The sequence below is a fragment of the Lynx canadensis genome, chromosome C2 (genome assembly GCF_007474595.2).
Source record: "Lynx canadensis isolate LIC74 chromosome C2, mLynCan4.pri.v2, whole genome shotgun sequence".
Classification (NCBI taxonomy): domain Eukaryota; kingdom Metazoa; phylum Chordata; class Mammalia; order Carnivora; family Felidae; genus Lynx; species Lynx canadensis.
Window position 1 is genome coordinate 7,105,254 of NC_044311.2, and position 16,760 is coordinate 7,122,013.

A 16,760-nucleotide genomic window follows, 5' to 3' on the forward strand; every position below is an offset into this window, starting at 1 on the left:
ACACCGCAGCGAGTGGCAGCCTCATTATCGCCTGGCGATGGCCAAAGTCCTGCCTCCCCAGTAGACCTCCACCAATACCGCCCCAGCAGGGAAAGGGAGGGGTGCCTCGTTACTTCTCGGTGGGGGAGGCAGTCCAGCTCCCAGTTGGTCTCCGCTAACACCGCCCAGTGTGGGGGTTGGAGGGTAGGTCAAAGTCTGGGTGCCCCCACCATTGGCTGACATGAGTATTGGTGGAGCCTGAGTGTTTTCTGTGGTGTGGCCTTAGAGTAGAGTGGTTATTACTTACAAGTGTCTGCCTTGTGAGGCTGCCTCTTTCCCGGTCCTTAGGTTAGACAAAGGGGCCTTGTCTTGGTGTTGTTTGTTTTGGTTTTGTGTCTGTGCCCATTGGTATTTTGAGTTTTCCGTGTTTTCAGCTCTTGGTGAGGATATATGAGGCAAAAAACAAACCTAGGGAACTCACCACCATGTCGTCCCTCGGGCCCCGAGGTCTCTAAGCAGTCTGCCTTATTCTTTCGCCATTTAGAGTTTCTTGTATTTGTCTTATATGTAATGGGATTTTTTTTATCGTACTTAGCGGAAAGCATAGATAAATGTATGTCTACTCCATCTTCCTAGAAATGGGAGGGTTTCAGGGGGGTTAAAAATCTTCTTGAGATGTGAAATAATACCAACATGTCTGCATGCTGGTGGGAACGGTAGAGAAACCATGAATGACATAGGGAATGAGGAGATAATTGCTGGTAAGATATCCTGGAGGAGGGGGGAGGCATGACATCTAGTATACAAGGGTTAGCTTCAAAGGGGAGCATGGACAGTTCATCGAGTAAGAAATGTGAAGGCAGGGAACACAGGCACCTGTGCAGGTAGTTGGGTCTGCGGAAGAATAATACAAGAAGGTAAAAGGAGGAAGTGTGGTGGTGAAGGATGTTATCTTACACGGACCATTTCTCTCAGCAGATGATCGTTGACCACAGACTTGTATGAAGCCAGGGAATGAACCAGATAAAATCTGGGGGGAAAGCGGTCCACTCTGGGGGAAGAGGCACCACCAGTCTGAAGTGAGTTTGTCCTGTTCCAGAAACAGGAAGAAGACCTCCTTTTCTGTGCAGCAGTCCCAGACCTAATGTACCTTCCTTGTGGACCACTTGGCTCCTCTCTGTTACGTGGGTAGGCGATTCTCTCCTTATTGCCATACTTTTCTGTCCGCAGTCTAATGTCTGTCCCATTAGGAAGTGGACCGTGTCTGCTTCATCCGTGTAACCTCAGCACTTGCTGAACACAGTGGAGGCACTTTGAAACATTCAGTGGACAACCGCTGAAAAGGTTGCTCACTTCTAAAAAAAATTTTTTTTAACGTTTATTTTTGAGACGGAGACAGGGCGTGAGCGGGGGGAGGGGCAGAGAGAGAGGGAGACACAGAATTCGAAGCAGGCTCCAGGCTCTGAGCCGTCAGCACAGAGCCCGACGCGGGGCTCGAACTCACGAACTGAGAGATCGTGACCTGAGCTGAAGGTGGACGCTTAACCGATGGAGCCACCCAGGCACCCCAAAAGTTGCTCACTTCTAGAAGGTGGTGAAGCAGGTGTAGTGGAGAGAGCAGGGACGTCGGTGGTGCACTGAACTGTACTGGAGTGTGGGCCGGAGCCAGGAGATTATGAGGTGTGTGAGGATGGGCTGCTTTTCTGTCTCTGCCTGGAGCACACATGCACAGGACCACGGGTGTTTATTTGTTTTTATTCCAGATCCCCAGCAATAGAATGGAAACCGTGTGGAGTGAGAATCGTCTCCTGGTTTGATTTCTCCTGGTCCTCACTGCTCAGATCTTCATGATCACCATGTGGACCAATAAGTGTCTTTAACTGGTGTAGATGGTCCCACCTCACCTGTTTTCCCACTACCACTTTCTCCCTACCTTCCAAGGTCCTTTCAAATCCTCTCCCCAAAGTGCCCGGATCCCTTCCTCTCCTGGGTCGTGATGCTTCCTAAAGATCATCAGACTCCTTTTCCTTCTTTGGAAATCGACACAGCCTTTGACGGGTCCCACCCCTTTGGGTGGCGGTGGAGGGGGAAGGGAAGGGCAAGAAGGAGGAAAGATCTTCCCTTTCTGCATTCTACCCTGTTATCTTTAAGCTTTGGGTATCTATCCCTACTTGGGTTGATCTGCCGCCACGATTCCTCAAAAAGATTCATGTGTGGTTGTGGGGCGCCAGGCTGGCTCAGTTAGTAGAACGTGTGACTCTTGATCTCAGGGTTGTGAGTTCAAGCCCCGTGCTGGGAGTGCAGCCTGTTTTTTTTTTTTTTTTTTTTAAATCAGCTGAAAAAGATTCACACGAGGTAGATAATCCCCTGGCTAGTATAATTTTTAGTCCTTACGCTAAACTCTGTCTCCTGTGCCCACTTGGATTCATCTTATCCCCTCTGTTAATTCTTCTTGGTGTTGTCCCGTGCAGGATCCCTTCCTAACCCTGTGTCCTCCCACCCTCGCCAATAGGAGAGGCCAAGAGCCTTCCACTGTGCACAACCTGTTCCCTTGGACTCAGATGCTCGCTTTATTTCCCTTCCCAACTTCCATTCAGCCTTGAATTTAGCTCTAGGGTCCAGCTCCTGAAGGTCAGTGCCTCTTTCCCTCCTGCTCTACAGCCTTCTTCCCAGAGAGGCCGGAAGCCTGGTCTCCTGTGCTCACTCCGATGTAAACAGGGATGAGGTTTTTGCGGATGACAGTGGGGTTGGTGGGGTCCAGAGCCGACGGCCCCGAAAGAATCCTCGAAGACGTCTTCGGTGCAAAAAGGTGATTTTATTGAAGCGTGGGGACGGGACCCGGGGGCGGGAAGAGCCACCCGGGGCCCATGAGGAGAGACTGGTTTTATACTACGGAGTCGGGGGGAGGTAAAGTCCAGGGGAAGTTTCCAGTGAGATTGTCCTATGCTAAAGAAGACTGCTAGGATGTTGCAGGCCTAGCTATGGTCGAGCTAAGGTGGTTTCCCTTCTAGCAAAGCATTAGCATTCAGACAGTAAGGAGTTCCTGGAGAAACATTTTACTCTGCGGGCCTCACGTATTTGCCAACGAGCGGCAGGTTATAAGGAAACTTAGTTCTATCTGCCTTTGTTTCCCACATCCACCCTGGAGGGGTGATGGAGACTCGGGGCCTGCGGGACTACTGCGATCTCCATCGGTTAACCACTTGTTTTTCCCTTTTCCTTTGTTCTTGGGCCCTCAGGAGTGTCACACTTGTCCCACACTGTCCGCCTGTCCGCCTGTCTTCTGCAGCTTCGTCGTCGTCAAGCATCACCACACCAGGTGTAATCAGGCCATTTCTCGCGCTGGTTTTCCCCCACAGATGGCGGAGTCACTGGGACAGAGTCTTTGGCTAGCTGTGCCTCCAGGCCTCGTCAAACTGTGTGGGAGGCATATGCACGATTACGTAAGACAAGTGCTTTTTCTCCTCCACGGAGGGCGGTTCACAGGTGGAGGCTGGGAACTGTGATCTAGGATTTGGAGAATGAGCAGAGCAGCGCCCGCAAGGAGGGGGACACCTGTGTTCTGGGTGTGCCTTTGTCTCGGGGCAGGAGCGTGACCCGTGCAGAAGGGAGCGGTTCTATTTCCTGCCAAGAGCTGTGTGCCTCCCAAGACCCCAGCAACTCGTGGGTGTCTCCTTCAGCCGAGAAGTGAGAAGAACACACCCCATGGCAGGTGGGGGGGGGGGGACTTCAGAGTTGCTGCGTGCCCCTCCCCTGCCGGGTGGCTGTGGCTGGCTGGGTGAGGTGTCCTCCTGGCTGGAGGGACTGGAACTGCGGCTCAGCTCGTGGCCGTGGCCGGACCTTTCTGGGTGAAGTTCCACAACTGGGGAAAAAAGCCACCCACAGGGACCAATGCATTAGAGAACAGGAACATGTAAGGATGTTCTCAGCAGACAACTACAGGCGCGTAGACTCAGGGCATTAAAGACGTTGCTCACCCCAGAAAGGAAAGCAAGGGCTGGTAAGGAGGGAGGACGGGGGTCATCGTGATGAGGGAGCATAGGGCGAGCTGACACCCCACAAGCCGCTCCCCCCCCAAATGGGACATGTGTGATGTTCCTCAGGCACTCCTGGCTGCCCAAGAGCGAAGGAAAGAACAGAAAACAAATGGTTCACTCGTAGACCTCACAGTCCTACAAGACCTGAGTCTCCATCAGTTTACAAATATCTTAGTAGGTTACAAAAAAAAAAAAAAGGCAATCTAATCAAATCTTATCAATAGTTGAATCGCTAGGAACTCCCGACTGTCTTAATGCTAATGCTTTGCCAGAGGGAAAAACGACCTCAGCTTGACAATAGCTAGGCCTCCAGTATCCTGGGAGTCTTCTTTAAGAAACTTCCTCTCGACTTTATCTCCCCGAACTCCCCAGTATATAAACGGTCACCCCTCACGCTTAGAATGCAGCTCTTTCTGCCCACGGGTCCTGTCCTCCGCTTTAATAACATCACCTTGTTTGCACCACAGATGTCTCAAGACAGATCTTGGGAGGAGAGTGGAAGACAAGGATCTGTTTATAAAAATCCATATCCATCTTGAGGGGTTAAGGAAGAGTCTGAGAGATTTTGTAATTTCTTCCTGTCTGTAGAGGGGAGCCAGATAAGAGGTGTCTCTTGTGTTTTCAGCAAAATCGAGGAAGAAGCTAATGGAGCTTTCAGCTGGCAGATTATTAGAAAACATTTTGACGGTGGTGGGCTAGATGTTGCCCAAGGGAGGTATTTTTTTTTTTGCATGTTATTAACATGTAAACCAGTAGACTTTGAATAAAGCAGATTACCCTCCAAATGTAGGTGGGCCTCATCCAATCAGTTCAAGGCCTTAAGAGAGAAGACTAAGGTTCCCTGAGAAAAAAGAATTTTGTCTCCAGACTGCCCTGCAGATTTCAGACTTGCCAGTTCCTAAAATAAATCTCTCTCTCATATAAAACCCATAGGATAGGGGCGCCTGGGTGGCTCAGTCGGTTGGGCGTCCGACTTCGGCCCAGGTCATGATCTCGCGGTTCATGGGTTGGAGCCCCGCATCGGGCTCTGTGCTGATGGCTCAGAGCCTGGATCCTGCTTCAGATTCTGTGTCTCCCTCTCTCTCTGCCCCTTCCCTACTCACACTCTGTCTCTCTCTGTCTTTCAAAAATAAGTAAACATTGAAAAAAAATTAAAAAAAATTAAACCCATAGGATGTACATCTTATGTCTAATATGTACAGTCTAGTGATCCTGTTTCTCTGGAGAACTCTGACTAATACAAGTCTCAAGCTAATGCATGCTCTCACCTAACCTAATTTAACTCATTTGGTGTTCATGGCATTCTATCAGAAGTGAGTATTGTTGAGGGGCAGCTGGGTGGCTCAGTTGGTTAAGCGTCCCACTCTTGATCTCAGCTCAGGTCTTGATCTCAGGGTGTGAAGTCTACTTAAGAATGAAAAGAAAAGAAAAGGAAGAAGAAAAGAAAAGAAAAGGAAAGGAAAGGAAAGGAAAGGAAAGGAAAGAAAAGAAAAGAAAAAAGTATTGTTGAGACAAGACCAAGGTATGAGTAGAAGCGGGTACCTTTACTCCTCTGATCCTTCCATCCTGTCCTCTCTGTCATGCTGTCCTTGTTTATTACCCTCTAAGTAACAATCATCTAGAGACCATCAGGGAGTCAAGATGAATGGGACAATGGCAGTGTCCCAGGCTGACAGAGCCCCTCTAGGTGGGATATGTGGATAGCTTGGACAAAGGTGTTTGGAGGCAGAGGTGGCTGGGAAATTCCTAGTCTTTAAAAGAACTATCTGGGGGCGCCTGGGTGGCTCAGTCGGTTAAGCGGCCGACTTCGGCTCAGGTCATGATCTCGAGGTCCGTGAGTTCAAGCCCCGTGTCGGGCTCTGTGCTGACAGCTCAGAGCCTGGAGCCTGTTTCAGATTCTGTGTCTCCCTCTCTCTCTGCCCCTCCCCCGTTCATGCTCTGTCTCTCTCTGTCTCAGAAATAAACATAAAAAAAATAAATAAATAAAACAGAGGCGGAGGGGGAATAATTCCTGGGAAGATAGCCACAAAATACACAAGTCAATATCATCATCGTCTCCAAACGTGCCTCTTTCCTTATATGCTCCTTATCTCTCTGCACTTCAGCCGGAGTTATCTTTCTAACTCTCGCATCATCACCTCACTTAAACTTTTTTAGTTGTCCCATGCTACCTGTCTGATGCAGTCCCATTTCTTCACTATGGCTTACAAAGTCCTCTAAGACCTCTTCCAAGGTCTTGCCTTCCAAGTCTGTCTAAGCCACTAACCCCTTGCCCGGTGCTGTCCCCAACTCTCACCCTCTCCATCTGCTTTCCAGGTACATCGATCTGTTTCTTTTCTTGATTTCTTCTTTCTTCTTTCCTCCAGAGCTCGATGCAAATGGTTTCTCTTACCTGGGGCACTCTTCCATCATATCTTCACCTCAGAAAACTTATTTTTACCTCTTGCTGCTCAGGTTAGTTGTCCCCTTCTCCTGGGAAGGCTATATGGATCTCTTCTGTTCCGAGGCCAGGTTAGGTGTCTCCGTGCTCACATGTGTCATCTGTCTGCTTGTCAGCTGTGATGACAGAAATGAGTTTGTCCTGTTCATGACTGTACCCCCAGGGCCTTCCACTGTGTTTTGACTCACAGAGCATGTACAATAAGTATTTGCTGAATACATAAATGAAATGACAAAGAAGAAAGTATGTAATAGTTAATAAACCTCCGTAAAATATTTATCTCTGGAAAGTGGCCTCAAGGGTAATCTTTTTTATAGCTTTCTGGAATGTTCCAGATTTTCTTCCATAAGTCTTTGTTGCCCGTGTGACAAACGTTGTTTGGAGAGTTGATTTCTGGTAACCTCCTCCATTGATCCTGGCCCTGACCCTGGGAACCCCAGAGGGCGTAGCTGTGCCTTTTGGTAAAGACTTCCACGTTGTCGTAGGTCTTGGGGAGAAACACAAACAAAAAGGAACAAGAGTGGTTCCCTTTTTTTTTTTTTTCTCACTCAGACATCCCTGGGCTGATAGGAAAGGACAAGAGTGCAGAGCTGATTTTAGAAAAAAAAAAAAATTCAGATCTTTTAAAAATTGTGAAACATACCCTACATGCAGAAGAGTATACAAAGACATATTCGAGTTTATGAAAGACAGTACAAGGAACACCTGGGTAGTCATTACCCAGGCTGAGAGAGGAAACGTTACCTTATGTCAGAAGCCCCTGTGTATATGCTCTGATTCCAGAGGCAATGGCATCCTGAATTCTATACGAATCATTCCTTTGTTTGGCTTTATTCTTTTTTTTTTTTTTTTTTTAACCACTTAGGTATGTGTCCCCAAACAAGGTTTATTCCAATTACTGGCATTTTGACTAATGTTTGTTAACATATTTTAAGCTTTTAGATTTTTTATATCTGTTATGTTTCTTGTTATTTTTTCTTTGCCTTTTTCTAGATTGAATTTTTAATCACTCAGTTACCCCTCTTTACTAATTTGGAGCCCACTTACATATACATTAGACAATTTGATGAGATTACATAGGTTGCTGAGGGTCTCTCATTTTTCCTCGTTATTTTATTCTCCTCTCTCAGATTGGATAATTTCTATTGGTTTGCCTTCAAAGTCACTGTTTTTTTCTTCTGACACCTCCAACCTACTGTTCATGTCATCAAATGAATTTTAAGAATTCAGTTATTGTAATTTTCATACTCTTTTCTTAAAATGTTTATTTATTTATTTTGAGAGAGAGAGAGAGAGAGAGAGAGAGCAGGGGCAGGAGAGAGAGAGAGAGAGAGAGAGAGAGAGAGAGAGAGAGAGAGAATCCCAGGCAGGCTCCAGCTGTCAATGCAGAGCCTGACACAGGGTTCAATTCCACAAACTGTGAGATCATGACCTGAGCCAAAATCAAGAGTCAGACACTTAACCAACTGAGCCACCCTGCTCCCCACTGTAATTTTCAATTTTAGAATATCCATGTCTCTGTTTTTGTAGTTTCTATTTCTCTGTTGGTATTCCTTATCGGTTCATTCATTAAAACCAAATATTCTTTTAATTCTTTGAACATAATTTTTCCACCCAAATTTTGAAATATATTTTTATCTAGGTTTAGAAATAGTTGACAGTTATTTTCCCTTAATGCATTAAAGATCCATTCAGGCATTTATTCTTTCAACAAAGATTTGCTGTTCTTGTTAAGTACTGGTATAAATCAATAAAATATATATTACCTTTGTATGGGCAATATATTCTGCCTTTGTATGGGCACAGTCTGGGCCAAGTGAACAAATTATTGCAAAATAGTACAATAAGTTCAAAGATAGAGTCATGAAAAGGTATATTAGTGACATCAATCTGTCCTTCAGGGAAGACTTCCCAGAGAAAGGTAACATTGAGTTGGGTCTTCTAGTATAAGTACAAGTGTACTAGGTAGATAAGAACTGGGGAAAATTCTGGGCATACAGGATGGCACGTGCAAAGGCACAAAAACATGAAACACCATGTCGCACTGCTTAAAATTGTACAATGTATTACTCTTTCAGATGAGGCTGGAGAGTAAGTTTCATCCTTCTTGCACTCTCCTTTTTAAATTTTTTTTTAAGTTTATTTATTTGTTACTGAGAGAGAGAGAGAGCGCACAAACTGGGGAGAGACAGAGAGAGAAGGAGACACAGAATCTGAAGCAGGCTCCAGGCTCTGAGCTGCCAGCCTAGAGGCCGACGTGGGGCTCGAACCCACGAACCGTGAGATCATGACCTGAGCCCAAGTCAGACGCTTAACCGACTGAGCCACCCGGGCGCCCCTCCTTCTTTAAGTAAGTGGGGTCTGCAGAAGTGAGCCTCAGTCACAAACCAGTGTTTCAAATGATCTTATTATCCTTATTTTCTTAAATCTCTCCTTAATGTTTTCAAGCTCTGTGTCTCTGCGGCATGCATTTTGGTTAAGTTCTATCTTCTACTTTTCTAATCCTCTCTTTAGTTGTATTTATTCTACTGCTAACCTTGTCCTTTGAAATTTTAGTTAATTTTTTTTTCATTTCATTTATTTTAGAGAGAGAGAGAGAGAAAGAGAGAGAGAGAGAGAGAAAGAGAACATGAGCAGAGGAGGGGCAGAGGGACAGAGAGAGAATCTTAAGCAGGCTCCATGCTCAGTGCAAAGCCCGACATGGGGCTCAATCCTACGACCCTGGGATCATGACCTGAGCCGAAACCAAAAGTCAGATGCTCAGCTGACTGAACCACCGAGGTGCCCCTCCAAAACCACTTTAAATTAAGTTATTATCTGAGGTTTTGCTGACCACTGGGAAAGAGTAAATCAGGTCTTCAATTTCATGTGAGGTAATGGCATGTGGTTAAAAAATTATAAGGGAGATAGTTCCTTTCTCTGTTCCACACTAAGGATCAAGACTTTCACTTTCCTGAGTTAAGAGTATAGGCATGTCCCTATTAGTCATGGTTTTACTACGGATGCAGTCCTTTGGGGATCTAGCTTTAGGGTCATTATCCTCTTAGACTGTCTTGGGCAAGTTATCAGTTTCTCTTCTGTCTCTTTGCTCCTTGAGTAGAACAAGCCATATTCAATTTCACAAAGTTTTATAAATGCTGTTAAGACTAAAGCTGGCACTGGCATTCTAATTAGTCCCTGCATGAGTATTCCTCTTTTTTCAGATCGTATATGCCTTCAAGAAGGTGGATTTTGTATTTTCAGACTGGAGGACGGAGACTTGGGTGCAGAAAGGCTTCCAGGATCAACATGCTGGGAGATAGGAAAGCAGGACTGGACAGATTGGGGATGTAAACTGTGATGTCACCACAGCTGAGCAGTAGCTGTTTTCAGTGGGGAGCTCTGGAGTTGGGATGACTCATCAGAGTTGTCCTAAGTTGGGGCAACTTGCACCTTTGTATTCCCTTCCAGTACATTATCAGAGATGAGGATCGTCCTCAAGGAGCAGCACTAACCTTGGAGAAGGCAGTTTCTTTCCAGTGTGGGTGATTCTTGGGGAGGGTCTTAGCAGAGAGCCCTGAGCCACCCAGTCCTGAAGGGGGAACCAGTAAAACAAACCACTGCATCCACTACAAGGCCAGAAAGCAAAGGTAGAGGAACGTTAGAACTAGCAAATTACAATTTTGCAAATTTCAATGGAATCGTTGATCCAGGCAAGGATTATCAATGGCTGGACCATCAATGTCAAAAGGATTTGGTGAAAAGTTTTGAGACAGAATATTCACATGGTTCTAAAGGTTCTCCTCACTTTTTAATTACTTCAATTTAATTACTTTTTAATTACAAAGAGGGAAAAAGTGCCTTTATAATGGAGAGATCGGACAGATGCCACTTTCACTAAGAGATCAAACTTAATCTTACCAATAGTGGGAGAAACTGACCTCGTGTGCCTCCTGGTGTGGTGTCCACAGTTTTATCTGTCTTAGATTTCTGCCCAGCATTCTAACCTTATCTAATCATGAAGAAACAATCAGACAGACTTAGTTCATGGGATATTCTACAAGACAACAGGCTTAGATTCATCAAAAATATCAATGTCTTTATTGACAAAAAAGATGGGAGGAATGTCTTAGACGAGGGTTTGACAAACTCTGGCCCACATCCTATCTTTGTAAGTAAAGTTTTATTGGGACACATCCATACCCATTTGTTTACATATAATCAATCTATGGCTGCTTTTGTGCTACAAAGAGCTGAGGTGAATAGTTGAAACAGACACTTATCTGGCCCCTCACAAAAAAGTTTGTCAACTCCTGCCTTGGATTAACAATGACTAGAAACATGACCGTCAACCAGAAAATATAATGCTGAATCTCGATTGGATTTTGGATTTCTAAAAAAGCTGTAAAAGAAAATTTGGGGGAAATCGGAGAAAATTTGAATATGGGCTATATTATTATATATTGTATATTAAATTAAATTATTGAAGCTATGTTACTTTTCTTGGGTGTGAAAATGGTTTTGTGGTTATGTGGGAGGAGTCCTTCCTCTTAGAAGATATATGCTGACATAATTAGGAGTTCACTATCAAGATGCCTGTAATGTATTCTTTTTCTCTGTGTGTGCATGTCTCCATAAAAAGAGATCAAACAAATGTAGAAGATTATTAAAATTGGTGAATCCAGATAAAGGTTATATGGTGTTTGTTACAATTACTCGTTGACTTCTCAGCTTTCAAATTTTTCCAAGTGAAAAGTTGGGGAAAGTGGAAACAAAAAAAACCCACCTTTCTTAATCTTAATCCTTAATCTGGTTAAATCTTCTAGAAGTCCGTTTTCAGACTGCTTAAAATGGCTGGTTTAATTTTTTCGAAATCTAAAGATGAAAAAATTTGAAGTGAGTCTCCCCAGAGTCCCTCTGACATTCTCTTCCCATTCTCATGGTTAGAATGATGATTTCTGTCTGAGAGGAGGAGAGCTGAGTGCTTTTAGCCGATGGGAGGCCCAGGCAACGCTGGGCCGTAAGGGAAAAGCCACAGTGACTTAAAAACCTCTGGTTACATAGCCGTTAGCAGAGACAGCAGGCGGCCTCTCCTTTCAGTTCCTGCTGTTTAGTTTTGAACCTTAAGGAATGGAAATTTCTAAACTAAAAGCATCTTCACGTGAAAAGCGTGGCTAAGTGGTAACATGGTCCTGCGTTCGAATCCCAGCGAGGCCACTTTCTGCTAGCGGGGCATGTCCAAAAAAGATAACCATCAGCACCATAGATACTATGCAAGAGATGTTAGCTACGTGCCAGTCCTGGGCCTGAAAACTTCACAAATGTTCATTTAATTCTTGTCGTAGACTCTAAGTCTAAAGTTCTCTCTTGTCTGGCAAAAGAGCGGACGCAGGACTGAAGCGAGAGATGGCTAATGTCCGGGAAAAGATGAGAGCCCCGAATAAGGGTCCTCGCCCCGTATTTATTCAGATCAGAAGGCTGGCGAACCTGATGGGCGTGTACAAGGAGACAAAGAAACTGGGAACATCAACTTGTGGGTGTGAGGGGGAAAGGGGGGCTTTGAAGATATACAGTGTTTGGGATTTGGGTCAATATAAGACAAAATCCAGGCGCCGGGCAGATGGGTAGATGGTTGTTAACAGCAGACAGGAGGCGCCGTGCCTGTTTACCTTTGCCAGCCCAGGGGATGAGACAGACAGGGGAATAACCTCAGGGTTAATAAGGCACCTTTTCTTTTGTTAACCATCTCCGCTCCGGGCTGCTTTGCCTGCAGCCCAGCGGTCCAAAGTCCAATCCACCAATTTACCTAACCTGGCCCTGTGCTCCTATGAAAGCTGTTTTCTGCTATAGGACTGAATTTGGGGTGCTTTCACCCTGAATATCTAGTCTTGTGATTCCTGTGTATTGGGCACCTTTGTGCCATTTCTATTTCAGGCCTTTGCCCCTCTCTCTCTCTCTATTTTTGGGGGTTCAGCACCCCCTCCCTACTTTGAGTGCCTTTTTACCTCCCTATTCTTGGCACCTTTGTGCCTCCCTATTCTCGGGGTGTCTTTGCACCCCCCTATTCTTGGAGTGCCAATCTGGTTTACCCAAACTCGGGTGTGAACATTTTATTGACTGTATTTCTTTGTGTCTTCTTAACCCATTGATGTAAGCCCAGGGGGATTCCTAAGCTTATTCCCCACAAATTCTTACAGCCTTGGTGACTCAGTCGGATGTGCGACCGACTGTTGGTTTCGGCTCAGGTCAGGATCTCACGGTTCGTGGGTTCGAACCCTGCATCGGGCTCTGTGCGGGCAGCGCGGAGCCTGCTTGGGATTCTCTCTCCCTCTCTCTCTGCCCCTCCCCCACTGGCTCTCTATCTCTGTCTTTCAGAAGTAAATCAATAAATACTAAAAAAATTTCTTACAACACTCTGAGGTAAGCTGTTGCTGTCATTCTCATTTTAGAGGATGAAACTGAGTCCAAATGTGTTAAAAGCTGGCTCAAAGTCTCCCAGCTGGGATTCGCACCAGGCTGTGTCCCTCTGGAGGTCCTGCCTGTCACCCTGACACCATACAGCCTTCCAGATATGGCTTTGGGGAGAAGAGTCATGGTAAAAGGTAACCGGCTGGTGGCTTGGCTTTGATGAGGGGCCAGTCCAGGTGCATAACTTTTAACACCTTCAGGCAGAACGTGCACCAGATCGAGCACAGAGGTCACCCTCACGACTGGGCCATTCCAGGCGAGGTCCCTGCAAGACAGCCTTTCGGGGATCCAACCCCAATCCACGAAATGGGAGATCCTTGATGTGGAATGAAGTAAAAGTCCATCACATTCAGTTCTGGGTGGCAGGTGGGTTGGCTAGAAAGTTCTAGAAGGCCAGCCTTTCCGCTGAAGATATGTGCCTGCACGTCCTCTTCCTGGAAATCTGAATGCTTACTCTGCATTGCCACACACTCTTCCACTGGGAGCAGGGCTTCCGATCAGCTCAGCCAGAGAGGCTCTCTCGTGGGGGCCGGGGCAGGAACCAGGCACAGATGTTCTCAGGGGATGGAAGCATGAGCTCAGGGGAAGATCATGCACTTGATCTTGTCACCTTGAAGCTGTACCCCAAACTTCCTTACTTGTTGCGGGTGGGCAATGGTGGGACTGACTCGGAGGGACTGAGTTCTCAGGCTTTGGGAGCTGCCCTGTGGCTGGGTAACGATCAGGCCAGGGGCTTTGGAGGCTGCAGGCGCCCTTGGCATGGTTCCCTAGCTCGGTGCCTCTGTGTGGCACACACTCACAAAAGATACTTCCTTTCTGTGAGTCAGTTTGTCCTGGGATATTGGCCTTTCCCTGGACGGCACGAGGCCACCCTTTTGGGTGTGCGTGATTCCCAGACTACCGCACCCTGGCCAGGTTCCTTGACTTGCAAACACAAGACAGGGAGTCATCCTGCAGAGGGCCTCCTGGCACCTCTCCTGTCCCATCAAACCCAGAGGCGTCCCAGCTGGAATAGAGGACTCTTCCTAGGGCCTTGGATTCATTTCCAGATAAGTCGGAGCTCCTTCTGTCGATTTTTAGACAGACACTATTTGGATTTTGCACGTGGCTGTGAAAGCAAAACAGGATTTCGAATGCTGGGGATTGAAGAGAAGTTTTGCAACTCACAGCCCAAAGGAGAAGTATGGGCCTCCTCGGCTTCCTCCTGGCAGTGGACATCAATGTCCTCGCACCAGTGACCGGCAGGCAGTGGGCAGTAAAATAGAACTGCGCCACGCCAGCGGGAGAGCGAGGGTACGGAAGGCTCCCAGCTCCCCTCCCTCTTCAGCGGAGGGTCTGAGCTGTGAGGGCCGGGCCTCTCTGGCTGAGAGACCCAGGAGCTCAGCCCGCAAGCAGGAAGCAGGCCTGCAGTTCCCGAGGCGGCCTCCGGCCGGGACCACACTGTGCATGGGGAGGAGGGGACATGTGGGACAGCAGGTGCTACCCTCCTCTCCTCTCACTAGGCCGCCCCAAGCCCTTCCTGTGGTTCCTCACCCGCTGCCCCTCTGTGGCCCGCCTTTCTGGCTGGGGATTGTGGCTGGAGGGCAGACCTGGGAAAGGACTTTATTTATTTATTTATTTATTTCGAGAGCACAGGAGGGGCAGAGAGAGGGGGAGAGAGAGAGGACCCCAAGCAGGCTCCATGCGGTCAGCACAGAGCCCAGCGCGGGACTCAGTGTCATGAAACCGTGAGATCGTGACCTGAGCCGAAACCAAGAGTCGGACGCTTAACTGACCGAGCCACCCAGGTGTCCCTGGGAAGAGCCTTTAAAGAGAAAGGGAGAAGGAAAAGGAAAGGGGGCCCAGAGGGCTGGAGGTTGGGGACAGCTGTGGAGGCCTGATCCAACTCTACGCTGAGCGCCTTCTGCCAGAACTAAGCAAATCCTTACAATCTCATGATGGCGGTGCTGTGGGAAGGCGCCCCCAGACCCCCTCAGGCCTCCGACGGTTGGGGGTGCAACGGGCCGCCGGGCCCCGAGTGGCACCCTGTCCAGGGATGAATGTGGTAGGAACACCAGGACAGATCCACCCTGGGGAGCCGTGGGGCTCTTCTGGTGGCGACTTGGGCTCCTGACACCCCAGCGGCCTCGTCCAAGCTGTCCTCCCTCTGCCCAGCAGGGGACACATCTACATGGTGGTCTGAGGAATCCCCCAGCTCCCCATGCCTCCCCACTTCCCCGCACGTGTCTCTCTGCGTCTCAGCCCCTCCCCGCCCGGCTCTGCCTCTCTGATGGCCTGAAGTGGCAGAAACCCCAACTAGGAACGAATGTTACATCTATTGGAAAACCCAGGGACGGAGAGATACGGTGAATCGCTTCGAGTTTTGCGGCCAGTACGTGGCCACGCTGAGACTCGAACTTGCCCGTCATCTGCTCTCGGTGCCCTTTCACGCCTGGGGCAACTGAGTCTGAGACAAGTTCGAGGGTGAGCACTGAGTCTGAGTCATGTGGTTCTTGTGGCCCAGACGCCCCAGGGTGCATATGAGGCCCAGTGAGCACCGCCCCTCAGTGGTCTGGGGCCCGGGGCTCCCCTGGGTGGGGATGACCTCTCCCTGTGCCTTTCTGGAGTCACAGGGGCAGCTCACGGGTCACTTGTCAGGGACAAGTCTATGTGTCTGATGGCACCCCCCATTTGCCTGGCATCCGTGTCTCCTGGGAGCTGGGTGCGGTGCACCCTGGAGCCCCCAAGCTGCTGTGGGCTTGCTGGCTTCCACGTGGATCTGGGGAGACGGTCTTGCTCCCCAAAGGGTCTGACAAAGTCCCGGGAAGGGCTGGGGCCGATGCCTCCTGCTTCTCCTCCTTTTGCGTTGCCGGGTGCAAATACCTCTGCACAGAAGCAGCTCCCTTAGCTACACGCCAGTCACCCCAAAAAGACAGCTTCCTGCTGGCCGGCGAACGGCTCCTGTCTGGGTCCTGGGAGGGCTCGGACGACAGGTCCCGCCTCAGCTGAGATTCAAACTTGTGTCCGCCTTGGTGAAGGGACGTCCTGCTCTTCTTGGAGTCGGTGCTGGAAGGACCTGGAAGAAAGGGAAGCAACAGAAGCTGTGATGAGAAGCGATGAGTGGACAAGGGGGACAGCAACGGAAGAGGGAGGGTGCGTCTCCAGAGACATCAGGCCCCCACCGGGAGCAGGTCTTTTGGGCGGGCGTGCTTGCTTGGCTCGTCCGGACTGTGAGGGCGGCTGGACAGTCTGTCAACAGGACCTCCTGAGCCCCCAGGATCACTGCTCTTTGAAGCCATCAGCTGGCTGCAAGCTCCTCAGTGGTCCCCTGGGTTCTCACGGGGCTGCCTTCTTCCTCCTCTGCACACAGAAAATCCCACCTCCAGGTTGTAAAGCCACCGGCACTACCTTGTACCAACTTGCCCCCCTTTGCCGTCCCTGGAAGGGGTGTGTGTGTGTGTGTGTGTGCGCGCGCGCGCGTGTAAGCAGATACACGTGTGTGCCCGACCCGGGGCTCTGTCTCTGCCCCACTCACCCCTGGCTGCACGGCCCCAGGACGGAAGAGCGACAGTATCGCAGTGGTGATGGGTTGGGGGGGTTGGGGCAAGACCACCAATCAGGGCCGGGGGTGGGGGGGCTTTTGTAGAGATGACACAGAAAAAGGGTCCCCTGTGAAGGCGAGCCCCGTGTCCTCCCTCAGGCGGTGGCCTCCGATTGGAGTGGCCCCGGGGAGGAGTGGCCTGGACCAGGAGCTCAGCTTTGCGGAGGTCAGAGGCAGCGCTGGGGAGGGGCAGGCAGTTGGAGGGGCCGGCAGATGGGGGTGACAGCAGGGAGGGGCTGTTTGGCGGAGGGGCCTGGGGTGTGGACAGCGGGAGCCG

The 16,760-nt window shown here is 48.8% G+C and overlaps 1 long non-coding RNA gene across 1 annotated transcript; it reads left to right on the top strand.

Annotated features, from left to right (window-relative positions):
* Positions 1-157: 157 nt before the first annotated feature.
* LOC115524135 lies at positions 158-4,926 on the top strand. The gene is made up of 3 exons (XR_003971952.1): positions 158-1,058; positions 2,641-2,788; positions 3,219-4,926. It is a non-coding gene; the product is annotated as an uncharacterized LOC115524135 (long non-coding RNA).
* The last annotated feature ends 11,834 nt before the right edge of the window (positions 4,927-16,760 follow it).